Source organism: Vanessa atalanta, chromosome 8, assembly GCF_905147765.1.
Source record: "Vanessa atalanta chromosome 8, ilVanAtal1.2, whole genome shotgun sequence".
Taxonomy (NCBI): Eukaryota; Metazoa; Arthropoda; class Insecta; order Lepidoptera; family Nymphalidae; genus Vanessa; species Vanessa atalanta.
Window position 1 is genome coordinate 6082146 of NC_061878.1, and position 27932 is coordinate 6110077.

A 27932-nucleotide genomic window follows, 5' to 3' on the forward strand; every position below is an offset into this window, starting at 1 on the left:
CTATGGAGAAAGTTACGTTAATTAAGATGCCCTAAGTAGGGCGCGCCCTGAGATATGTTTCAACTTCTACAATTTTCTTTAAACGGCCACAGCTAATTGCGAAAAGGGTACAAAGTAATGGAACACAGTAGCTAATTGAGTCGAAAGTGTTTTGTTTATCCATGTTTTACTTAAACTAACTTCGCTGCTCAAGGCTATGGTAAAAGATAATCTTCAGCATCGCTCAAGGCGCCAGACACAATTTTCCTTTAGAAAACTTAAGATGGTTAAGAAAGAATACACTTAGGTGTTAACTACTAAGCGAAGTTGGTAATACAGTTGATGAGATAACTTTACTATATAGTTTTATAAAATGCTTTGATAATATATCGTTTCGTAAACGTCCCGGCTCCGCACATCTCTTCAGCATTATATGTAGAGCCTTATTTTAATCATGCAGCGTTTAAATTAGGCGATGATGAAGATTTTTTTTTGGGCCAGGTTACTTCACACACATTGAATAAACCCTCAAAGTTTTATCACAAATTGAGCATCATTTGAAAAAAAAAAAAAGATCAAAATTGGAACACATAAATGAGAAACATATGTGCTATTAGTTTTACAAGCTTTTATTTCACTTTTATTGTTTCTTAGTCTGTTTAGGTCAAATCTTACAAGCTAAAGTAGCATCAATACCTCTGAACCTACTGAGTTGAATTTATACATATTGGTTCTTTTCTTATGCATTCAATGAACTTCTACGGTAAGCATCACCTGATTATATAATCGGTTTTGGCAAAGAAAAGTGTAAGTCAGTCTAACTACAAACACAAGGGACATAAAATCTTAGCTCCCAAGGTTTGTGGCACACTTGCTATGGTAGGAATGGTTAATATTTCTTACAACACTACACACCATCAGGGGGCCCATTTGCATGGTCATAACACATATAACTTTTTGATTAAAACTATTTAAAATACTAATAAAAACGATTCTAAATTATTACTGAATACATAATTATATAGTTATTTGATATAATAACTATAAAGCTTACTAAAAAAATCTGGCACGCATAGTAACGCCTCTATAGTTTTGTTACCAATTATTCGATACGTCTCGAATAGCACTCCCTTTCCCGTCCCTTTGAGGAGAAGGTTTGGAGTATATTCCACCACGCTGCTCCAACGCGGGTTGGTGGAATATGGTATTAAACCCATGCAACCTGCATGTGTCTAATATCCTCACGATGTTTTCTTTTACCGCCGAGCACGAGATGAATTATAAACACAAATTTTGATTTGATTTTGAAACCGAAATCATCGGTTAAGATGCATGGGTTCTAACCACTGAGCCGTCTCGGCTCTTCGAATAGCACTTAGTACATTTATAATACTATGCCAGAAAACTTAAAGCAAATGCGAACGATAAGTGTACAAAGTTTCAATTGAATCGAGTGGAACAATTGGAACGCATCCGAACAAACAAAGAAACGTTAGGTTTAGGTAGACAGACTTTTGGTGAAACGATTGATGTTAACTAGTAATAAAAAAAAAAATTGTTTGGTTAATATATAAGTCATATAACTGTTTAACGTCTGATTGTTTGTAATAATCAAGAATGTTGCAGAAGAATCAGATTGACTTCTGGACAATTCAATTAAGCTTCACGTTAAGTGCGAGTTTGCAAACAAGCGTGCAAGTTTCCCCAAGTGAGTTTATCAAAGAGATTGTAGCGAACGAGTTAGCCTTCATCAAGCGTATCTAGTACGGCAATGTTTGTTTAGCTTAGTATTAATATTCAAAGGAATTTCTGTTCTTTGCCCTTTATAACATCCGTTCAATTAACAACGAAATCTATTATAATACTTTATTAAATTAAATTTTACGTCGAACTGTAATCAAAAATATTTAGTATGTAATATTTTATACGAGTACTCGTACTTAGTAAACTTCATACACATAAAATAGATAAAGGTATAACACAATACAAATTGTGCTATAATAATTTTTTAAATATATTTTTCTTTGTCTCGTATAGCAAATGATAGATGTTTCCTTATTGTCTTTTGAGGTAGGTCTTTTTTCATTTCTTGTAGGAATAACGTTATTTAACGTTATTTTGTTAAATATTTGCCAATTCGTTATATAATTGAATTAGTGAAATTAATATCATAAATGTAATAACGTTGGCAAATAAATGTTGAACGTCAAACGATCAAATACATTACGTACATAATAATAACACTCAATTCGATAACAGATACACGTTAAAATTCCAGAACGTTCCACAAACGGAACTCAAAACCAAAGTTATTGGAAATGATTTCAGTTTCGATACGTAACTGATTTCAAATCCTCTGGACCTAAATTCAGTTGTTAAGTCTGCGTCGGTTTGTTAAGTGAACCGACGAATTAAATTATAAGGTCTGTAACTCTGAACTTATATAACTAAGACTGTTGAGATTCGGGATAGTGGGAATGCTATCATCGATACCGTAGTAAGATGTCTGTCTTTACATTTATGTCGATATATACCTATGCTTATTCTAGCTATTATGCCAATTAAGTCAGTTTGGTTTGGGTACGGCTGTCGGGTACAATGACTATAGATTAGGGACGTTTAATATATCAAGTTATATCATTGTTATTATTCGATATTTTTGAAGGAGCGTCATACTTGCTTATTGACTGAAGATGTTGGAATAATATACCTCGGTTTTGAGCTGAACCGATGAAATAAAAAGAACAACATATTTGGCAATTTTTTTTTGTAATGCTGAAAATTAAATTAATTCCAAATAAAAAATGTTCCATCTAAATATTTATTATTTTTATATTGAAATTTAACACACAAATGTTTCCGGACAAAAGTTTTTCATTGCAATGAAATATATTTTGAACGTTTTCTAGAATTGACCCATTACCCACGAATCACCAATCTCGTGTTAGGCAACCTTAAGCTTTTTATAAGCTTTTCGTCTGCCAACAATGACCAACTCAATGACATATGTGTGTGTAGGAGTTTTGTGTTTAATTTAAGACTCCATATAGATGAAAAATTATCGTAATTCAGTTACCTAATTCGAATTTTAAAATTACTCGTATTGTTCCGCGTATATGTAGTTTCGTATATTTTTATTCTTTTGATTCTATTTTTAAATTTAAATCAAATATTATAATTAAAAAAAAATTATGATAATTGTAGTCCGTACTCAAAATTTTAAACAATGTGCTTCATCTGGTTGAATTTTTCGAATCGATGCGAGGAAGTATGAAAGAAATAAACAAGTTGCTTACGCTTATAGTCTATTTAGCGCTCTGCAAAAGTTTCCGTAGCGGAGGGAGAACAGTTATGAGCAAATGAATGCTGTTTTTAAAACTACCTGTTTCCACATTTTATTTTTCCACAAACTATTGGAGGTGAAGTGTTCCTTTTCAGAAGTTTGAATATGGCATTTAATATAAAAATGAAAAACATACTTTTAATAGTTAATATGAATAGCAAGCGTGACAAAGTTAGTCGCTAAACATATTCGTGCATAAATTCCCCGCATGGCTATCTGTCGAGTATTTATTTCATTAGAATTTCTGCATGTTGTAACACTGTATTAGTTATTACATGTGTCCAGCTATTCCATAACCGCTAATAAAGGTTGGGAGCTCATTAAAACGGTTTACCACAAATTCACAAGAGGGAATACACCAAATTCCTGGATTATACGCGAGTTGGTCAGCTTGTTGCACTGTATCGTCCGCCGCATTTGTAATTATATGACATTGCTAACGTTTGTTCGAAGGGAATCGAAATTCATCGTATTGTTAATCACCAATAATTTGAATGCTTATGTAATTTTGATTCTGTTTGTCCTCTGTGATGACATTCGAAATACGATTTCGTCGTATCGTCCGCAGAGCTGATGGAATTGCTTTATGTGTAAAATAAACGAACTTAGTTATCGAAAACTCGAATGTATGTTATTATTTCGTCGTATTTTACTTTACGTACATTCTGTTGTTATTTTTAACTTTAGTGTTAAATAATTCCTTTACTAAAATAAAGTACAGTATGTCCCCACTGCTTGAAGAATGCGTCTTCTCAGCTTGAACACGATCTTAAGTATTTTGTTTAGTGCTTAAGTCACCAAGCTGCTGCTATGAGGAATTGTATAGTAAAACCCCATTCCACACGTGTTATGGTTTCTTCGGTCTTCGGTCTTTAAGGTATATTTGTTTACCGTTAATATATTACACATGCAAACACAAACTGGTGCTTGTACGAAATTGAAGTGAGGCTTCGGTTAAGACCTATATTTTAAAGTATTTTTTAGTATAAGTAGTGCGTTAAGTGTTATATAAAATTGCATATTCAATTATTTTTCAACGAAAATTAATCTCTTTAAATATTTTATGTTCATGTCATATTTCCACTTGAAAAGTGTTTCCTTATATATATTTCAATTGATTGTTCGTATTTTATTTCAAAAATACAATTGTATGACGACAATAAACGGTTTACAAGTTTCCATGATCAAAGTTTTCAATGGTTTCTTACCATTTTTAAACATAGTTGTATTAAGAAAATATGGTAATAAGTATAGTATAGTGCCAAGCGATTTGTTGTCCAACCTGCCTAAACTTTAAAGTAAAAGTAACAAGTGTAAATCTTACTATTGGGTACCTAACATTATCAATATGCAGCGGATAGTTTTTTATATAAAAAAATAAGTGCATATTGTATTAGTTAGTGTAGTTTAATTGTATTACAATTTATTCGTAAAACAATGATCTGTAAAATTACAGAATATATTAATTAGTGTTTAAAAATATAACGACGACACAAAAGCAATTAAATGAAGCTTTATTACTAATTTGTAATTGAAAACGTGGTATCGCGGAGTGAAAAGAAATAAAAATATATATTTCGAGATTAATTTTCTTGGAGGCTTATGTAGTAAATTTAGAGTAAAGCTTGAAATTACCATGGCATTTTCCGGAATGCTCAATTTACTTGGGGGAGCGTAGAGCACTGTCTGGTCTTTCCGCACTTATGGTTGAATTGATATTTGTCTTGGTAGATTATTTTTAGAATTTTGTCTTAAGCTGCTAATAATAAAATAATATTGAAAAATAGAATATATATTTTATTCTGTTGTACAGTTAATACGTTTTAAGGTTATGTATATACATAACTTCTTATACATTTACGGAGTAATTATATAATATAATTTTATTTGCCATGTTATGTGTTTATTATAACAGATTACATAATGATGTACATATTTTAACTTTTAAATGTTTTTATTAATTAAAACATTTCAAATCAAAATGAACTTTGTGACTATTTATGACGACATGTCAGATGTAGCTAAAATAGTATTGTGAACATATAATATATATGTATGTATTTTTAATGTCCTTTACATTAAAGCAAATAAATAATATGCATTTATATAAAACATTGAGTGGTAGCTCTTATGAAAGCTATTAATAACTCTTGTATATTTATGTATATAAATTTTCTGTATTTGAATATGTGGCGCTGTCACAATGCGCGGGCGCAATCATGAAATAAATACATTCATAATAATCTTGTATTTATTTCGGGTATAATCCCGGACGAAGTTGGGTCGGGCGGTTAGTATATTTTATAAATAGGATCAATCAATTATAATTTATCTCATAGCTAGCTTTTAATGACCTAAAGAGTTTAACAAATCTTAATTAAAACAATGTTTTTCACGTGTCTTTTTCTTCAACTTGTCAATAAAAAATAAATGTACGAACACAAGTAAGTTTTATTCGGCATATTATATCGGTTATCTGCAATTTAAGACGGACTCTATACGGTCAGTGTAATATATTTGTTGGATTCTCAGGAGCAGTATATAGTTGGTATAGTTTGTTCTGCGTCTGATGTCTTTCTGGTCGTATTGGAATGCTATTCATCGGACTATGAACGAGGAGAAAAGAGATTGCACTTAAGTTCATTAATAGGATATTTATAACGATAATAGTTACCCAATCCGGCTTCGCACGGGTAGTATAAGGTTCTTCATAAAGTATGTATATCGTAATACACATAACTCTATATAGCCAAGATGACCCTCTGGTTAGAACGCGTGCATCTTATCCGATGCTCAAACCAAGACAAGCACCACTGAATTTTCATGTGATTAATTTGTGTAATTCATCTCGTAATTGGCGGCGAAGGACAATACCGCGAGGAAACCTGCATGTGCCTAATTACAACGTAATTCAGCCAGCGTATGTGTATCTACCAGCCTGCATTGAGTGAGACAGGTTTTTATGTAACAGTGCCACGCAAAACAATAATAAAGATATATAACTCTATTTTTTAGCATGGCACAGGCCAGTAATGATCCCAGTCAGATTATTATTACCTGGCATCTTAAACGTTCATCCTCATATATCAGTCAATATACAAAAAAACCTTAAAGAATTATACCCCTTAGTCCTCACGAACCGCTCCGTTCTTTGGTGAAAGCCATTCGGTAGTTTTTCCGTTCTGACGGATAGACAGACAGACGGCGACGAGGAGCCTTCTTTATAATATGTAGTGATAAGTGATACGAAAAATATTATTTATACAAAATAACGGATTTTATGATAAGCCCATGTTTTCGAATCTTTAAGGGACATGACAGTCTCAATATCAGAGAGATATTGCTTATCGGCGAATTGTTATCTCAAAAGCCGAGGGGTCGATGTTTTAACCTTTGTATTGTATACGAAGGTTTTCGTATTCGGTATTTTATAAGTTTTCCTCTATATAAAAAAGAAAAGTATACTTCATAAAATACTTACAAAATGATTTTATAAATCGTGTTTCCACAAAGTACCAAATATATTGAAATATAAAATTAAATATTATATCATTTCATTTTGAACACTCATACCATACCGTTTCGGAGTAACCACGAATCGATGAGTAATTTAAAGTCTCCTAATGAAAGTAAAAATCATTATGTTAAATATTAATATATGTATAAATGTAAATTAATCAAATTCCTTTATCAAATTAAACAATTATTTCTTTCCTCATCACCCGAATTAATATTCAAATGAAGTTTACGTTACCCGTCTTGAGTTTTTGTAAATTTGAATTATGTTTTTTCCAACCGTGACAGTCATGACAGGCGACCTTTGTCCTTATTCACGTCCCAAACGTACAAATAAGTTATTTATAATTATAGCATCGTTCTTCATTAGCCTCCAATTGATCGTGTTTACTCAATCAGAATACAACCTTTTAATTCGTTTATTTGTATGAAGCAACATCCGTATGTATGTAGCATATTTAACCAGTAAACTGGGTTCCGTATTTGTTTAAGCATTGTATGTAATATACCAATGTTAATAAAAATGTTAATAAGTATTTTTTCTAGAATACAAAAAGTCTCATATTGAAATATTATAAGCATCCCTTGGAATATAGAATTTAATGTAGAAGTAATAAAAAAATTACTGGTCTTTTTTTTCGTAAGTTTTCCAAAATGTTTGTGAGCTAAACCACATCGGAATACAAAAAGTTGATGTTAAATATTATTGTAGTTTGATAGTTCTCATAAAAATAAAATAAAACTTTAATTGTGTTTTGTTTTATGACTTATTATTTACGTCAATATTAGTGGAATTGAACCCGTAGAAACATATTAACATGTTATAAAAATTATACACGTTATTTCAAACAAAGGTTTTGACTTTATACATAAAGTCAATATCTTAAACAAATTGTAACTTTTACAGATTACAGCAGCTCTTAGTTGCTTTACATATAGCAACCGTTTTTTTTTCTTTTGTATTCCGACAATTATCAGCCAAAGTAAAAATGAATCAATGCATGGTACTTAGTACTTAAGTTGGTTAAAGTTTAATAAGTATACTAAATTATACAATCATCAAACTACCCAGAAACAAAATTTAAACCCTATAAAACGGGCAAAACGAACCTACATGTAAGTAGTGAAGTATGGGGTTGTTAAAAATGTCGTGCATAATGGAGATTGGGAAGGGGCTTTAATTAAAAGTCAACGCTAGCCCTTGTAGAACAAAAAAGCAATTTACTTTGAATGTCCACCTAATAGTTATTTTTTATTTGAAATTCACTTTGATTCGAGACTGCTTTGGTTCGCACTCTAATGCCTAAGTGGTCAAAAAACCAACCGTTTGTTCATTGTCGTCGTTTAAAATATACACAATAATGATGTATTGAATGAATGCTATTTATATTTTCTTTACTTTATATAAAATTAAATGCGAATAGATTTATATATGTTACTCAAAAATTAAGTCTTTAATTATTAGTTGTGATGAAATGTAATGAAATTTCCTCTCCTTCTCAGGTTTAAAGTCTTAAAGTTTAGTCTACTGTGGTTTGACAGTGATCCAAGTGGCAATTTGATGTGACACATGCCGGTTTTCAGACAATGTTTTTACAAAACTCCTTGCGTATTTAGTGTTATAAAATTCAGTGGAGATTTGACTGTATTCGCGATATTAATCAGAAGAGAGAGATTCAGAGATTTAATAATTTCAAATGAATTAAGTGAGTGTATGTAGTAATACTTATTTTGTATCAATAAATTTACTCCTTACTTTTGGAACGAAAATCTAAAAAAAAATCCATATTGGTTTTGTTTCTTGACAAAATTTCCTCCAGCGAATATAATCTGGTAATATTTCACGGCTACTAAGCTCCGATGAAACAGGGCATTTCTCGGACATATCGCATTGATTTATGAACTGTTTAAGTACCCCTTAAAACTATAGCCGAAGAAGGCGATATTCTTAGCGTTATGTTGTCATTTTTAATAAACAAGAGTATACAAGCTTGCGTAATGATGCTTAAGATTAATGTGTTAAGTTTTAAGAAAATCTTTTGTGTAAAAATATGATTTCACGCTTTAAATTCTGATTTAAAGAAAAAGGTAAGCTGGATGAAAAATGAACCGTCACAACGCAGTATAAAGTGCCCCGAGCGTTACGACAGCTCCTGTCTGAATGGAATTTAATCCAATTTTAAAAAATAAAACATATTTTTAAAATTCTAGTATTGAATAGGGTACATTACAATGTTATGTACATCTTGACGCCTCTTATTTTAAATTCTGAAGATTTTTATTTTTTCATTAAAATATTCAACATACGACTAATCATAATGTATGGCGTCATTTTCTAACTCTGTAAATTATATACGTGGAAACGCATTCAACCGCTTGAAACTTGCTTTGCGTTCGTCTATTTTCCGAAATGTCGAAACAACTTTCTCGAACAAATTTAATTTTGTTTCAAATTTATCCTGATTAAAGTCTAAATGAGCGTGGGCCTCTTCAGAAGTTTCATTTAATTTCTTGATTGGAAAGGATTTTTCTTCGTTGTATAACTTTATATTGGTATTACGTTCTGATACAATATACTCACATTTTTCTTGAATACTAGATGTGATCCGCTTCTTCGCTCGCGTTTTAGGGATTAGTCGTCAGGAGGTAGGCATGAAAAAGTATCTAACTATACCTTTTACTCCCTCATTTATAATATTAGTGTAAATTATGAATATATAAATACGACAAAATGTTGTCGGTACAGACCAAAGAGATGTGGAATTAATTATATAAATTTAATTTACGATAAAATATATAATAATATAATGATAAATTTATTTATCTATTATAATACTTATAAAAGAGTACCTACCGAGTTTCGGTCCTGTTCTCCTCATTAGGATCTAAATTCTAACTTTGGTGTGATTAGTGTTTGATTTGAGTTTAATTAATTATTTAAAATTATGAACCTACGTTGCTACTTGTCTTGTCGTGAATTAAATTATATATTTGGATTTTCAACATAAATAATTATTACACAGTTATCTAATACTTTAATGCTATCTTATACAGTAGTAAAATGTAATATGTTGTATAGGTATAAACATATTAGTATTAAAGTAATACAATATATCTTAAGCCTTTTTGGAATCATTAATTTTTATAAATGTTTGTCTTATTATCAGAAGCGTATTGTCGCGTACCTTATGGTTTGGTAGAGTTAAAAGTGCCTGCGTGATTTTATTTCCGGGTAACAACAGAATAATTTTTTTTAGATTGCACGTTCGATACGTTCAAAAATCGACAATTAATAATACCTACAAAACAAATACAGGCTCGTACTTCTAAAACAAAACATAATTAGAGAAAATTTCAAATGTACGTTTATTAAATTTATTCGTACCATAATATTTGATGTTGTTACTCAAATTTCAAACAAATTGGCGATAGTAAAGAACGGAATTAATTTAACGTAATATTTACTCAATGTAATGTAAGCATGTATATTATTAGGCTAAAGAAATTCACAAAAGAACGTCTAGGACGTATCATTTCATAAATATTCACGAAGTAATTTATTATGAGAAGGCAATTTATAAAACAAACAAAGTGTATTACTGTTTTATTAATTTGAGAATTATTTGAGTTTATTAATTGCTACAGTATTGATCTGGTTTTATTTTGGTTAACAATAAAACATTCTTCCTTATACATAATACATATAAATAACCTAAGAGAATGGGGCTTTATACAGGGTATTACATTACTTTACCTGTAATATAAATCCATTTTTTGTAATATTTTTTATACTATCTATACTATGTGGTATAACTTGAATGTCTTATGATAGTTATTTATGTATAATTTTATAAAAGTTTAATATTATTAGTTAATAAATTAGAGATATTTCTCTGTTGTTATAAGTTACATTTTCGTTTATGAAAATTCAAATTTATTATCAAATTACAATTTCCCTGTGTCATGTAAGTCGCATCATTCGAACCCCAGATAAACAGTAAAAGCCATAAATAACAGTGGACGATTAACAAACCGATGGCTGCTAGGGTCGTAATATATTCACTAGCTGATCCCAATTTGTCTGACCTAACGCAATATTGGGAGCCCTCACTCGGTTTGCATAATATCTCTACGTATTACAGATTACTTTGATAATAGTTTAATTAAACTAATATACACTATCAACCGTAATATTTTTTAAAGAATTGAGTTAGTTTTTTTATGTTCATACATGTTTAGAGACGTAAATTTTTTTGATCGATCTAAAAGACTAATTACTGAGTTTTCGGCGATTTGTCTCTGTAGAATCTACATTCCGTATCGGCGGTAGCTTAATATTAAAATTAAAATTATCCTTATACGATTCAAAAATCTTGTAAGAACATACATGAAAAAAGCATATTTTGACTTTTGTAATTTTTTCGTGTAGTATAAATTAAAATAGATTTTAAAACTATTTAACAAGCACAAAAGATGTTCTAAAATTTTTATCATCTTTATAATTTAAATAGTTTCATAAGTGTCCTAACGATGTTTTTTTATAAATAATCTAATTCCCTAAAATCGTATGTCGTTTAAAAGCTCTAGTCACAAGGGTGGTCACTAAAATTAATTCAATTCTTGTGGACCGAACGTTGCTTTTAAATAGAATAGTTATTCATCTCAAATAAAAATCTATAGTGTTATAATTTAAATTCTATACTACGAAAATATTTTACGTTACACAAATATCGCCTAATATTTCGCGTATTTATGGATACACCAAAGCAATGTTTATTATTATGATCTAAATTCGATTTGCAAATAATTACTTTCGGACGCCTTTTAAATAATAATTGTTAAATATATATTGATTAATTATTATTATATATTCCTTTCATCGCCAATACGACACTTAAATTGTTATATCCCTTTTGCCTGCCTTGACTCACTTCACTCTTCCAACTAGAACACAACAATACTGAGTCTTAGTGTTAGGCGGTATAATTTGTAATAAATGGGTGGTCCATACTCAGAGCTTGCTGCACAAAGTCCTCCCACAAAGTAAAGTATTACCATGCCATATTATATTACAATATCAAATAATAATAAGCTCAGAGCAATTTCATTCCTTGCAATGAATGAATCTTATTGCAGAAAATTTAATTGTTCCATGATTTATTCGTAGACAAAAGATTTAAAGAACATTGTAGAGTTGAATTTAAAAATCTTAAGAAGACAAATCCGCTTCATTTGCTATTCTTAAACTTGTAACATCTTTAGCTGAACTTGTTTAATACTTAATGCAATTTGAGTGTTTAATTTTCTACTTCTGTAGAGAATTGCAAAGGCATATTTAAGATGCACTCGGCATACAAATAGAGTGAGTTTATCGACTGTAGCAAGAGCAAGTGTGGTCGTTTTGAAAGTTTCGCCAGTTTAATTGTTTTCCCATTTGGAACGTTCGCCGCATACGCCTTTTCTATGTTGCCTATTATGAAGATAATTAAATTAAAGTAAGCTTATACGATTCCTATGGAATGTTTTATTGAATTTGAAGAAATCGCTCATTTTATGTTTGGAATCGCTGGAAGTGGTTTACAACGATAATTCTTTTTTGTTCAGACTAAAGGTACAAGTACTAAAGGAAATATTTCTAAAAGTTTTGTTTCAAAAAGCAAACGGTTAAGCATTTAATTTATCAAACAATTTGATATATGTCCGTAAGCGTTGCTGTTCGTAGTGAGTAATAAGACATGTTTGTATAATTATCTTCGTTAGCGTGTTATCCCTTCGTCACCAATGTTGTGTTAGTTTTAATCGATTGCAATTTGCAAATTATTCAATTCGTTAGTCAAAGTAAATCGTTCTAAGATACTTGATTGATGGCTGTTCATTTAATGTGTATTAGATTAAATTCTATTTATGAAACAATCCTGAACTATGACACCAATATTGTTTTTAAATAGTTTTTATTTGACTTCGGTCGTGTTTAGTTTTTGCTATTGGTTTAGAGTTAATGGTCTACGATCTCGATGTTCCATAGAGGTGTTCAAATCTAAGAAAATAACAAACAAAACGTATTCATAATATAATATAGTAGCAAGAATTATTTTATTCGATATGAGCGGTAATTAAAACATGTTTAATTTGTAAAATTATGTTAAAGATTACTAATATGTTTCAATATAAAACATATCTACACGGTTATGTCATTTTTATTGCAGTAGAAGCCGATTGATGTAAAATAAGGTTGTATATTTGGAGGTTCTGAGCTCAAAACCCGGGTCAGGCTGTGGCAAGAAGTGTAAACCACAAATTAAGATGTCAATGTGCCGCCAACCATGGGATCAAAGTCAGTATACCCTTGTGTCTATAATTATACTGGCTCATTTGTTCTTCAAGCTGAAGTAAAACTATACAAACTATTGATTTTTAACGATATAATGCTGATAAGCCAGCGGTACCCACCGAAGCGCCTACACAAAACCCACAGCTAAAAAGATGAAACCACAGTAACGATAAATTAAAATATTAATAAAATTAAAAATAATTTAGAATAATGTTTGGTGTTAATCAAAATTAATTGCGATGTTATATTTAGTTTTGTGTAAAAAAACACTAATTGCTTTTTAAATCAGTTGTTTCAAGGTTACTAAAATGTATTTGGGAAACGGGGGAAATTAGTATGGTCGCGCGTCGAATTACGGATTAGTGAACGATTTTTGTAATCCTGTGATTATTGTAATATCATGTCTGTAAATGAAAGTAAAGTAGTAATAACATTTTACAACTGGGCACAAGTGTCGTCGTTAGCAGAAGGCTAGAGTTCATTCCTGGTTCATTACTTGTAGGTGTCGGAGAATTTAATTTGATAAACGAAGATTTTTTTATAGTGACGGTAGGCGGACGAGCAAATGGGTCATCAGGTGGTAAGAGGTCACCACCGCCCATAGACAAAGGCGTTGTAAGAGATATGGACATTCCTTACATCGCCAATGCGCCACCAACCTTCAGAATAAAGAAGAAATTATATGGTCCTTGTGCCTGTAGTTACACTGGCTTATTCATCCTTTGAACCGGAATACAACAATAATGAGTACTACTGTTTGGCGGTAGAATATCGGACGAGTGGGTGGTACCTACTCAGACAAAGCCCTACCATCAAGAAATTTTCGCACATTTTTATTTTTTCATTGCAAAGCATGAGATTTATAAATTTATAAATTAATTACCTGAAACTTAAGTTTAGCTGGCACGGTACTGAAACAATGTTTGAATTAAAATCCACGTATTGTATCCACTAGACCATCTTGGTTCTATTTGTAATATATTATTATTTTAATTAAATACCTCAAGATGAAATATTTATTGTTCGCGTTTGAAGTCGGGGCGCGGCGCTATTACACACATAAAGACATGTCTCTTGGCTGTCTTGATTAATGTGTGTAGCGAAACTAAGAATGTCGTCTATTCGCCCGGCGCTGCCAGACTAATTGTTTTAAACGCCAGCTTAAATACAATTGCCACAAAGTAATTAGTTTCCCAGGTCTTTACCGACTGTCACGATGAACATGTTTGCGACGTTCCGCCGATACTTTAAAGTTACTTTTATTTTTTTATACTTACTCGATCGGTTTTTCAGCGATATTCTATTTATATAATTTATATAGAATAGTTTATAATTTTCTGTGATCGTTAATTGACCAAAATCATTATTGAAAAATACAGAAAAAATATATATTTGCGAAGAGCCGAGATGGCCCCGTGGTTAGAATGCGTGCATCTTAACTGATGATTTCGGGTTCTAACCCAGGCAGGCACCTCTGAATTTTCATGTGCTTAATTTGTGTTTATAATTCATCTCGTGTTCGGCGGTGAAGGAAAACATCGTGAGGAAACCTGCATGTGTCTAATTTCAACTAAATTCTGCCACATGTGTATTCCGCCGACCCGCATTGGAGCAGCGTGGTGGAATATGCTCCAAAACTTCTCCTCAAAGGGAGAGGAGGCCTTTAGCCCAGCAGTGGGAAAATTTACAATCTGCTAATATATTTGCATGTTTGCAATATTACTTTATTAAAATTAAAGCTGCTTATCAAAGAAACTGGTTGACAAATAGAAGAAAAAAGGCTCAGTATTGTTTTGCCTTTTTCTGTTTATACCTTTGCTTCAAATTACAAATTTTTTTTATCAACGTCGATTGTTTTAAATTCACAAGACAAACCTCTTTCTTGATTACAATATAGTATTTCAGAAGACAAAAATATAAACTTATTTAAGGAAATAACTAACAGAATTTTAGATGTAATGAAAGGGTTTTAACATACTCGTATAAAGCGATATACTCCGCTGAATTCTCGTTAGCGATCACCTGGGAGATGTCCGCTACATTATAGTCGGACTGCATCGGGAGCAGGAAAATCCAGAATCATCGAGCTCGCCACAATGAGATGGGCGCTTTTAGCGGAATTAAAATGTTCCACGACTGTCCACATGTTTTATTGATAAAATGGACACGGGCTTGTAATTTTTCTGCTTCCATTAGCAGCAAAGAGTTGTATTCCTGTCCGGTATTATACCTTAACCGGAGGTTAAATCAAATTGTTATTTTATGTTCCACAATATGTGATTTTTTACACTATGTTTGGAAATGATTATTGTTTACAAGAATGTTTGATGATAAAAAAGCGTACCTATGTTCGTGTAATAACGAGAATACTTTGATTGATTAATTTGGGTATCATAATTAGTGTAAACAAACGAGAATTTCTTGTGGGCTCTAGGAAGTACTCACATTCTAATCCTTTAGTGGTATCGCAAGATTTATAAATATTTTGTAGATTTTTATAATTTGAGTGTAACAATTATTGAAATAAATATCGATATATTTATCACCATAACCTTAAAGATCCAAATAATTTTTTTCTTCAATATTTAATAATAAATTAAATCCAAATTAAGAAAGATAATAAAGCGGTTGCGAACAATATTTTTTTAATTTCGTTTCTCAAACTGACAGACTCAAATTAGAAGATTAATATTGAGTACTTGTGTGTAGATTGAGTCGGGCAATATAATAAAATGCTAAGCCTGATGTTAAACAAAAATGTATTTACTTACTTGGTGGTGGGGCTTTGTCCTAGCCCGTCTAGTTACCACCAGTAACAACAGCACTCAGTATCGTTGTGTTCCGGTTTGAAAAGTGAGTGAACCAGTGTAACTATAAGCACAAGGGATATTTCTTACAGCACCATTGTCTATGGACGGTGGTGACTACTTGACATCAGGTGAATCATTGGCTCGTGCGCAAAGCAATATCAATTTTTTTTTAAATTATTCTTAATGATAGACGTATAGTCATAATTATTTCATTATTTATAAAGATCATGTCTTAAATTTAATTTACGCCAACTGAAGCGGACTTACATTTAGTGAAAAAATAAAGGGACAGGCTATAAAAGTTAAGTAACAACTCCTAAATGTCTCATGGATGGGACAAGGCTCCTCTTACGTCGAAGGTTTGGAGTTTATTGCATTACGTTTTCCTCTACGGGTAGAAAATTGACAAAATGTTTTGATAGATGTGTAGTTTCTGTATATTGTAAATAAGTAGGCAGACTTGAAAATGGACCAATTGATGGTGAGCTGTCATCACCGCCTTAAGACATTAACAAAAAAAAAAAATATTAACCATCCCGTACATCGCCAATGCGTCGTTAGGTATGCCACCTTGGGTACTAAAATGTTGTATCATTTTGCCTGCCTGCCTATCTTGCCTGAAGTTAGAGGCTCAGTCAATGATATTCTAATAAAAGAACATCATTGGGCTCAGTGTTATAGTTCTGGTTTTTAGTTACCTACCAAAATAAAATTCACGTATTCTTTTAATGTGGCAGTCGCCACATTGGCCCAACATTTGATTAAAAACAGGTTATGATGATACTGTTTGTTACAAGAGGAGATAATTGAATTATTAGAGTTTTTATATCGCCGTAGTTTTTATACCACGTGTTATTAAATAGTCGTTTCATGTTTGCCATATCTTTTTTTATCAAACATTTGCGTCTGACAAAAAAACGTTTCATTTTAAGCGTTGTAGATTTTTTATCCAATGTTCTTAAAATTCAAATTTTTATTTTTTTATTTTAGCGAATATTTAATGTAGGTATCTATAATTTTAATTAGTATTTAAAATACGAAGAAATAATTTGTACACATAAATATTACATTTTAAGTCAAACATTCGATTTTTATTTATTTATACAAGTAAAATATAAATATGCTTCCAAATTATTTCCAAAGTCAAATTTAATAGTCATGACGTATTAAACCTGTTCGATTTTCTCGACGCCATTTTAATCTTAATTTTAATATTATCTGTGTAATTAAAGTTGATTGAGTTGTCATTTTTATTCCAATCACAAACGCATACATGAGCAATTTATCGTATGCAGTCGTGTGCGTAATAATTAAAAGTTATGCAGCGTGACCTATTAAGGGGAAATTATTCCGTCATACAATAAAACCAATATTAATATACGACTTCAATATTTTATCAGAGCGAATTAATTGTCTACAGTTAGTCGATAAGTAGACTTACAGTTTGATTGTAGTTTTTTTGTTAAATGTGTGAGTACTTCAACACATATATGCTAAATTATTTTTTGTTCGTTCGAATTCTTAAAGTTAACAGTATTTTAGTTGATAATAAGCTTTAACTTTGCATACTTGTTTTATCTTATCAGTGGCTTGTACATAATTTGTTAGTTCTTAGTTCTGTTTCTTATTTATATATTATTATAGAATTATTAAAAAATACATATGAATATATTCGCCAAAGTACTTTAATCTTTTTTATTTCTTTATTGGAAAAGTTACACCATCAACTTATCACTTAGCACTTAAAATTAATATCTGACTTGGGTAACATACAGAGTGATACGTCTTTAAAGGTGTTAACAACATTATAATCAACATCTTGACGAATGGTACACGTAAAAACTAAAAAAATCCACCGTCGGGTTATAATACTGTAAGACAAATTCATTTAAAGTTATCGCTTGTTATACATGATTTTATTGAAACAAAACATAAATAAAATGGTTATTGTTTTAAATTTAGGACAGATCTAAATATGTGCGTATAGCATACCATACAAAATTTGAATATATCTGTTAATAATTTTGGCAGCAATCCAACCCAAAATAGTTTTAAATAATAATTTAAAAAATCTTGTTAAGTAATAAAGCTTAAAATATAATATTAGTAATTTGTAGTTTTTGTGTGCACTTGGAAAAATCAAGTACGTATGTTCTAGGCGAACTAACAAAACCTACTTCGTTACGATATTAGTATGCTCGGTATGCCACAATCGATCAGCGCGAATATTATGTAACATGTCAGTTGTAAATAAGCTTAAGTAAATCCCGATAACAGACGAAGCGAGCAACAGGACAAATGTTACGCACATTATGTGTTTACTAAACAGTTATATGTGACGCTTCTGAGTTATATCTTAAAGCTAAGTGTGTACAGTCTATTCAAATTGAAGAAGGAATAAAAATAAATTAACCTTACATATACGTATGTTGCGCGATTTGCTAGCTCAGCTATGTTGGGCACTACTGTCATATATATAATACAACAATATTCCATTTAACTATTTACTTATCCATATTTTAGTCGACGTTCAAATTTTTTCGCAAATCCATAATGAATATCACGAATTCTTCAAGCTCTCGACCAACGATACCGCGTCAATGATGATGTCAAATGTTGTTTATTTGTCTTTTGTCTTCTTGTTTATCCAACTAGAGATACATTTGCATTGGCTTTGAATATAATACGTGTCGTTTTATTTCGGGTTTGGATATCCAATGAGCCGAGATCGCCAAGTGGCTAGACACGCCAATCTCATTAGTGAAATTCGCGCCCGGGAAGATACCGCCGAGTTTTCATTTGAGAGATCCGGTACATTTAAAGACTGTAAATAATTATTTAACTACAATTCACTTAAGCTAGATCAGTTATAACAGAACACGTATTTCGCATATATAATAATATACAATAAAAATTTTCTACGAGTCATAATTTATTAATTTATTTCCTTTAATTAGTAAAAAGGAGTCTCTATTGTTTACGGGTTGTCTCGGTATTCCGAGCCAATGGTAGCTTTATTTTTAATTAATCTCGTATAATTACGATTCAAAGACACTTTGTAAGAGTGTACTGGAAAATATAAATTTATTAACAATTTTATAGCAATTATTTGACAAATCTATTTGAAATTTTGTTCAATGTGTAAATAAAGTTAAACTTTACGTGAAACAAACAACAGATTATCTATTATTATTATTTTGTATTAATAATAACAGTACAGCTATTGTTATTAGTTTCCCCATATTTATTTTTATAATCAAGCCCTCCTTTTACGCATAAATTATCTATTGTGAACGTATAAAGTCAAAAAAAAAAAAAAACAAACATAAAACATTAATAAATAAATTATTATTAATAAATAAACAAATATAATATATCATTATTCGTATAAACATTTATTAATTTTTTTAATAATATTGAAATTCTTTTTTTAGCATTAGCAGACCGTAAATGTCCCACTGCTGGGATAAAGGCCTCCTCTCCTTTGAGGTGAAGGTTTGGAGCATATTCCACCACGCTGCTCCAATGCGGGTTGGCGGAATACACATGTGGCAGAATTTCGTTGAAATTAGACACATGCAGGTTTCCTCACGATGTTTTCCTTCACCGCCGAGCACGAGATGAATTATAAACACAAATAATTATCAATAATATTGAAAACTAACACATAAATGACGAACGTAATTAACAGTTTTGTCACACGTCTTGCTTTTGTTACTGTTTGCTGGTGTATTAAATGTGCAATAGTTTGATTATTGTGATATTAAAAAATGTTTATATTTTTTTCTCTAAAGTCCGCATCGCAAGTATCAAAGAATTCATTGTCATAGCTCGTGCGTAATATATTTCACTCGACTGTGCTTAGAGAATGTGCCCAGCACTAATTGTGTAACACGTGCGAGTACGAACAACAGACTCATGCAAAATAAGTTCCGAAATGAAAAAAAGTACGACAAAAAAGGGTTGCATTCATAACCGGGAAAAACGTTTTAGAGATATTTTGCATTGCATAGTGAAATTGTTATCGGCATAAATGATTTCAATATTCGCTTTTCATTGTTTTATTTACAACACGTGATATTAATGTTTTGAAATGTCTACTTTATATAAAACTGATTGTCGCTCGCGGCTTCGCTTGCATTTTAAGGGTTAGTCGTCAGCTGTTAAGCAAAAAGAGTATCCCAGTGAAGCCAGCTTGAACTCCAGGGACTCAAGGGAAAATTTCATCAAAATCGATTCAGTGGTTTGACCATGAAAGAACACACAACACAACAAAACAACAGACAGAGTTATTTTCGTATATATAATATTATTATGTATATATATATACATGTTATAATCTTATCGTAATTGTAATACTGTGGTTCATACAGACAAGCAAATAGGCTAATAGTAAGTAATATTCATCCAAAGTCACTGAAGAATAATCTAGAATAATCTCTCAGCATTATTTTATTCCGGTTCAAAGGGTTAGTGTAACTACAGATATAAGGGACATAACATCTCAATTACCAAATTTGGTGGTGCATTGCGCCATTTGGTTATTATATTGGCAATGGGCGTTGATGACTACTTACTATCAGGTGGCCAATTTACCCGTCCGCCTGCCTATATAAAAAGAAAACACCTCTACCTTCAATACAACAATAAAATGATCTAAGGTATTATGTTCCTAGACTATAACTAGAGCAGAAAAGTAATAAAGTGCTGTTAGCCAGTTGATTTGGTGGATAGTCGATGCCCATCGAGAAAGGCCTTCATAAAACTCAACGCAGTAATATATTATACCATAATAAGGAACAGTACAATAATCATATTATTCTGAAAATATATAACTCATAATAAATAATACAAAGCACAGAATCGACAATAGAGAAACATAATTTGCTTAGATTAACCGATATATTAATGTTATTTATATAATTGCAGGTAATTCACAATCTTGGTAACGACAAGAAGTGATTTGCTTCTGGGAAACAGTTTAACGTAAGTACAAAATATGTGGAAACAATGTTATTACAGAAATGTTTACTGAGAAAATAATTATAAGGTTTATAACGCACAATATAATATCTGTGTAGAAAATGTTTTGTCTACTATATTATTAATTTAGATGTTTTATTCCTATCTGTTTAAAATTAATAAAGTGGAGTTTCAGATATATTATTGTTAAACAAATAAAATATTTTTATATGAGTATATGTGTGGAGTTCAGACTCATCTGCCATATAATTTTAAAGTTCAAGGTTTTTAAATCTGAGCGCACTAGACTGGAAATGTTTATTAAGATGTCCAAAAAAAAACATACACGTACAATGCATACCAATTTAGTTCAAAACTTAATTAAAATGACTTCAAAATAATATGGCACATATTAAGTACAACATCATCATCCTTGACTGCAAAAAAGAGGTTTTATATGAATACTAGTTTTCACCAACCACGTGGTTAAAACCGCGTGTAGGGTTGATGTTAAGTACCGTTTTTTGTATTCCTGACAACATGTGTGTAGAATATTATGATGATAGGTTGAGTAGTTAAGGTATGAACGCGCAACAAATAAACTAACTTTCCCGTTCTATAATATTTACTTACATAAAAACTTTTTAATAAAAACAATAATCATTCTTAATTTAAAATCAAATAAATTCATTTATCACAACATTACTCGAACTTGCAAAATTATTTTTCTTTTGTGAGGTTGAAAGTTCATTTTTTAATTTAAGACTGGACAGACAGAAATAAAGTAGTTGAAATTAAATGGAAGTTGGGTGGTATTTTGGGCACGTCCGAGTTAGCTGGCCCATGGTGACTTTTAATTAATTTGGAAAAAAAAAACGTTCGCTTACCGCGTTCGAAAACAACAGTCAATTTGAAAATAGTCTTTTTAAAATTCATTAACGTCGCAAATCGTTTTATAGGAGATGGAAATGTTCGATTAAACTTTCGGGTGATACAGAATTTTGTAAGATGATTAATTTCGAATGCAAATCTGAATGAAAATTGATTGGTTATTAAAATCTTGGTTCAATAATTAAAATCATAGATTGGCTTTAATTATTTTATCAACTGATATTTTAATTTACGGACAGCATTTTTTTTAAATAGATTATACTGTATTGCACTTTCACATGTAATCATTTAGAAAATACGTATACTGCATCAACGAATATTATTAACTTAATAAAAAAACCTGTAATTAATTTAAAAGGCCATTAAATTCATGAATAAGTCAGTACTTAATAAAGTAATTTCTATATAAAAAGACGTAAACTGACCGCATATTAATGTACTCTTGAGGAAATAAAATACGCTGTTCCAATAAAGCTTGGTGGATACACGTAAGGAGTACAGGGCTGTATCAATTTTAAATACAAATTAAAAACATGAAAACTCACCAGAAATATCTCTTAGAGAACCCGCTATATTTCTCTAAAATAAACGTATTCTATCAACTGGCCCATATCGGGTCACTTCGTAAATTATCACTTATAATTTAAATTTTCTCTTTTCGACAATTTATGCTCCGTAAATGAAGTTTAATCGAAAACTTTCCACCTGCTTCCAAATAAACTCTCTAAATTATTACGCTAATTAAATTAAAAAATCACCTCTAATTAAATGTAGTTGTGCCAAGCATTTGACCCAATTACAGTGAAATTCGTTAACATTTTATCAAATATATATACATTAAACACGTTATAAAGACATGCTTTCATTTATATCGTCTCTAGTGATCCTTACTTAAGCGCTGAAATAAAATTTGAAGTACTTTTTAACTCCTTGCCACGGTTTAAAGTAAGATTAATAGATAAAACTAATGGAGGCTGATCGGGAACGAGTTGCGCAATTGAATACGATGGAGTTTTAATCCCGCATTTCTTAGGCAACACGCTTATTCCTAGGTTAACTTTACTCTAGGTTACTAACTTTATTTCTAGGTTACTTTAATTGAACCTTGCTGGCCCAGTGGACGGGTGGATTCGGAGTTTAAATTGAGATTGCGGGTTTAATCGGGGTAATTGAAATTGATATTTTAAGAACTAAAGTTATGTTTATAATAATTATTCATCCTTTCTCCGTAGAAAATATGATGTGAAAAATGTGAAAGATTCTGACTCAAATTTTTGAAAAACGAAGATTTTGCCCAATAGTGTCGAGTAGTGTGTAAACCGGTTTTCATGGGTACGCCACTCCGAGGTCCCGGGTTCGATTCTTGCCGAGTCGATGTTGAAAAAGTTCATTAGTTTTCTATGTTATCTTGGGTCTGGGTGTTTGTGGTACCGTCGTTACTTCTGATTTTCCATAACACAAGTGCTTTAGCTACTTACATTGGGATCAGAGTAATGTATGTGATGTTGTCCAATATTTATATTTATATATTTATATTATCACACCGTTATTATTAGTTACTTGGTTTTTGATACTTTAGTAAATTTGTTTCTAAAATGTGCTGTAAGGATACGGCTTATAGCACAACATTTATATTTAAAATATAATCTAATCTTCCTGTCACTCAAAACTTTTCTTAAGCTATTATGGTTCTGTGTAATTTATCTCATTTTGACATCTGTGTATCATTGTATGTTTGTCTCGGCTAATCGTCCAAGCCCAATCAATTTGTAAGGGACTTTGACAGGCGGGTAGAGGTCTTTGGAAGAGGATATCCAAGACTTTTTTATTCTAAACTGGTAGTCGCTTGAGGTTTTGCTAATATTTTATAGATTGGTCATCCGGTAGGCATAAAAAGCCTATAAGTCCTTCTAGTTCAAGCTTGCTTCTTTGTGTAACTACAGGCACAAGGGACGTAACATCTTAGTTCCCAAGGTTGGTGGCGCATTGGTGATGTAAGGAATGGTTAATTTTTCTTACAACGCCATTGTCAATGCGGTGGTGACCACTTACCATCAGGTGGCCCAATTGCTCGTCCGCCTACCAATACCATAAAAAAGGCAGTAAGAGTTACTTTCGCATTTATAATCTTTGTATAGATTTTTAAAAAGTCTTATGTAGCTTTTTGAATAGTCAAGTACATTGTATCCGAACAAAGTTTTCGTTATCTGTGTAAATATGTAAATAAAATAAATAATAGCCTATATAATTGTTTTAGCAGTTTATTCGACTCATTTAAACACTATGAATAGTATCAACAACTAAATATAGGAAAGATTTTATTGAATTAAAATTAAAATTTTTATTAGTTAAATTATAATCTACTTTGACTAATTATATAGAGTAATTTCTGTCATGGTGGAATACACATACTTATCTATAAAGCTGCGAACTCTCTAAAACTTCATTACAGAAAATCCTCGTAGGACGATTATGACTTTCTTAATTGTAATTAGAATATGGGATTAGATTACGAACGTAACCCATTAGCGTAATTTAATAAGATTATGTTCGCTTATTAGAGCGAAATAAAGATAATTACTGCTCTAATTTTCGGTACGCGTTTTATAGTCTCTTATGCTTTTATCAAATAATGTCTACCACTAATGTTGTACAAATGGTGTGATTGTTAAAAATGGTTTAATTATTGTTGTAAACAAAATAATTTCAAATTAATAAATATTTGTTTTTTATTGACTTTGAGAATATACATATATATAATAGGTTTAAGAATATATGTTTCTGTAAAAGCTCCAACTAAGGTAAATCCTAAGATTTTCCAGTAAAACCTAAGATTTACCGACATGAGTTGGTAAATGTAAGTATTTATTGTAAAGGGACGACTTTTTGGGACTTTTACCATTCCAACCTAACATAACCTAACATGTAAATCCTAAGATTTACCAAGTGAATGATGGTAAAAGTTCGAATCCCAAAGTTTTATGGACATTTACCATTCATAATCGGTAAATTTTAGGTTTTACCGGAAATTCTTAAGATTTACCGTAGTTCGAGCTTTTACAGTAACATATATACAATTATGATTAACAGTTTTGGCAATTAATAATTGGAATTAAAATAATATGGTAACACTAATATTGAAGTAATAAAAATTATTGTATTTTTTTTTTTTACTTTTAAGTAAGTTTAAATAGTTAATTACAAGGCAACAAATTAACAGAGCGCAAGACGTGTGTGATCGTGTGTACAAAAAACTTCTAACGTAATAATTCTAAATGAAAAATCTTTTAGAACATCATTACGAAAAAAATAATATACGAATAATTTATATATAAAATGAACAGCATTCCATTTGGGTCTTTTGATCTTAAATAAGTTAAACGCTTTGTTTATATTAAAGAAGTTTTATTTACATATTGCGTCGTTTTCATGTGATTTCATATCGAGATATTTGATATAATATATCGTTATTGACATAACTCTGATCCATTCATAATTACGAGGCAATTTAGTATTTTCTAAGCTGTATTAGCTTATATTTTCATCTAGCTTTATTATAATTTTGCTACTTTAAAATGATAAAATCAAAACGTAAATGGCATTAGCGAGAGAGATTTGAATAATTCAAAGATTAAGCAATTGTTTTCCTTTTGTTCTTTTATCGCCATCACAGAGGAATCTCGTAATGTTCCGTTTGGGACCCATCAATAACATCAAGATACCGGTACGGATACATATTTATGTAATATAAGTAGGCGGACGGACAAATGGGCCACCTGATGGTAAGTGATCACCACCGTCCATAGTTTCCGTTTCCGTTTCAAGAAATATTTACCTTACATAACCAAAGCGCCACCAAGCTAAGAATTTACCCTCACCCTTCAAACGGAATACAACAATGCTAAGTATTGCTGTTTGGCGGTAGAAGTCACTTCAGTACCTTTGGGTGAATATTACTTACCACCATACTATAGGTAGATCATTCGCTCGTCTGATTTATAAATAAATTGATATGATTAATAATCCGTGTTATAAATAAAACAATTAATAATTAATATAGGAATCATTTATGGCCTTAAAATGGTACTTACAACAATTCATAGAATTGAATTGAATTTAATTGAATAGATGTGTGGTGGTAAATTATGTAACGGTTTGGTCTACTCAGACAGGCTTGAACAAAGTCCTACCATCAAGAAAGTGAGCGCATAGACAAGATCGAAAATTGAAATCATTCAAAGATTAAATGAATCACCTGAAACTAGAAGCGAATTCACCAAAAACGTTCCAGTGTAATAGTTTTAAAGTTGCGATACATATATAGAGCCTACACGTGATGCTATATTTCCACTCGGTATCAAATAAATGAGTCGCTCGGTTTGATTCATACGAATGGGGAACGGAAAGTACCCGGCAACGAATAAAACAAATCAAACGCAGTGCATGGGGTGCGGAATACACTGCACTATTGCCATATGAGGCATAGGCTGACCGTCCAGCGAATATATAGCGACACACAGTCGTGTAGGAACTTATATCCTATTAATATTACACGCAAAAACGGCTGGAAGTGTTGGTAGGAAATTTGGAACAGTTTATACTCTGACTTACAACATTGACTAAGTAATACTTACGATCCTTCCTAAAAAGTACCAGTAACAGCTTGTAAATGTTCCACTACTAGGGCTTCTCCCCTTTTTAGGAGAATGTTTTGGAGCTTATACCGCCACGCTGCTATTTTGGTGATTGTGGATCTTTTATTCAATGTTTTCCTTCAGCGCTGAGAACGAAATGAATTATACATGCAAATTAAGCACACGATAATAAATTACTTGCCCGGATTTGAGCCCGAAATCATCGATTAAGATTAACGTGTTCAAACCACTGGGCCATAGACTCTTAAATATGTACATATATGTAGGCGCGATTTGATTTTTTTAAGTAGGTTATTTCTTATCTTAATTGTTTTTAAGATTAATGAACGCTGGTTTTTGTTTCGCTTAAAAGCCGATGTGATTATCATTTTATGCAATATTTTGTATTGAATACGCTAATTTCAAGTACGTTTTTGAATTGAAATTGACTGTGATTGATGGCGAATGTTTTGTGATAAATGTAATCATTAAGTGCTCTTTATAAACATACTAGTTTTCGCCCGCGGCTTGGCCTCTGTTTTAAGGTCGTTTGTAGGTTTTGGGTTTAAAAAATGAGTCCTATGTCCTTCCTTGGGCTTCAAGGTTGGAGTACCAAATTTCATCAATTTCGGTTCAGTGGCTTAGCTGTGAAAGCGTAACAGACAGACAGAGTTCATTCGGCATTTATAATGTATAGATAAGATACAGGTCATTTGGTGTTGTAACTTGTAATACGTGATATATTTTTTATATCAAAATTTAAAAAATCCTTTATATTATTAAGATTTTAATTTCTAAAAATTTAATATGCTTTCTTAGGTACCTATGATATAAAATAAACCCGAAAAAATATATATGTTAAGGTCATATATATAAAGTTTAACAAACTATAAATGACACTATGCATAATCAAATTTTAATAATAACATTAAAATAATTATTAACATTAAGTTTTATTATATAATATTATATATTCTACAATCTAATTGAAATTATATTCATTAAATTAAAATAAAAAAGATACACCACACGAAACATTTCTCTCAATTCAGTTTAATAGCATGAAACAGCCTTAATCGACTGTACATTTGCTGTGGATATTCAACCTATACACTAGAATTTTATATTTTTTTTTTCAATACACAATAAACTTCAATATACCTCTTTCAGTCATGAATTTGTGAAATTTAAGTAACATATATGTAAGTATATGTCGGAGCAGCAGGATGCCGAACAGTTGGGTTCGGGGATTGATCCGACATTTGTAAGACTATGTGGGCGTGCAATGGAGATATTCACAAAATAAAGTAAATCTTGTAAGTAAATCAGCCATCAAACATTATTGCCAACTACTCGATTCATTAATTATCCAAATCAACAACCAAAGTAACCACGCTCCGATATATACTATCTGAAATCAAAATGTCATGTTCAAATCTACTTCAAATCAATAAAAATCAACTAGG

The 27932-nt window shown here is 31.1% G+C and overlaps 1 protein-coding gene across 2 annotated transcripts in view; it reads left to right on the plus strand.

Moving 5' to 3' along the window:
* Positions 1-27932, plus strand: part of LOC125065608 — a 187273-nt gene that overhangs the window by 67380 nt on the left and 91961 nt on the right. Inside the window, exons 1-2 of one of the 2 annotated variants that reach the window (XM_047673325.1) lie at positions 17433-17449; positions 20909-20965. The gene's annotated coding sequence lies outside the window, so the exon portion shown is untranslated. Of the gene's footprint in view, positions 1-17432; positions 17450-20908; positions 20966-27932 lie in introns of those variants that run through there. The other variant, XM_047673324.1, reaches the window with a different exon arrangement.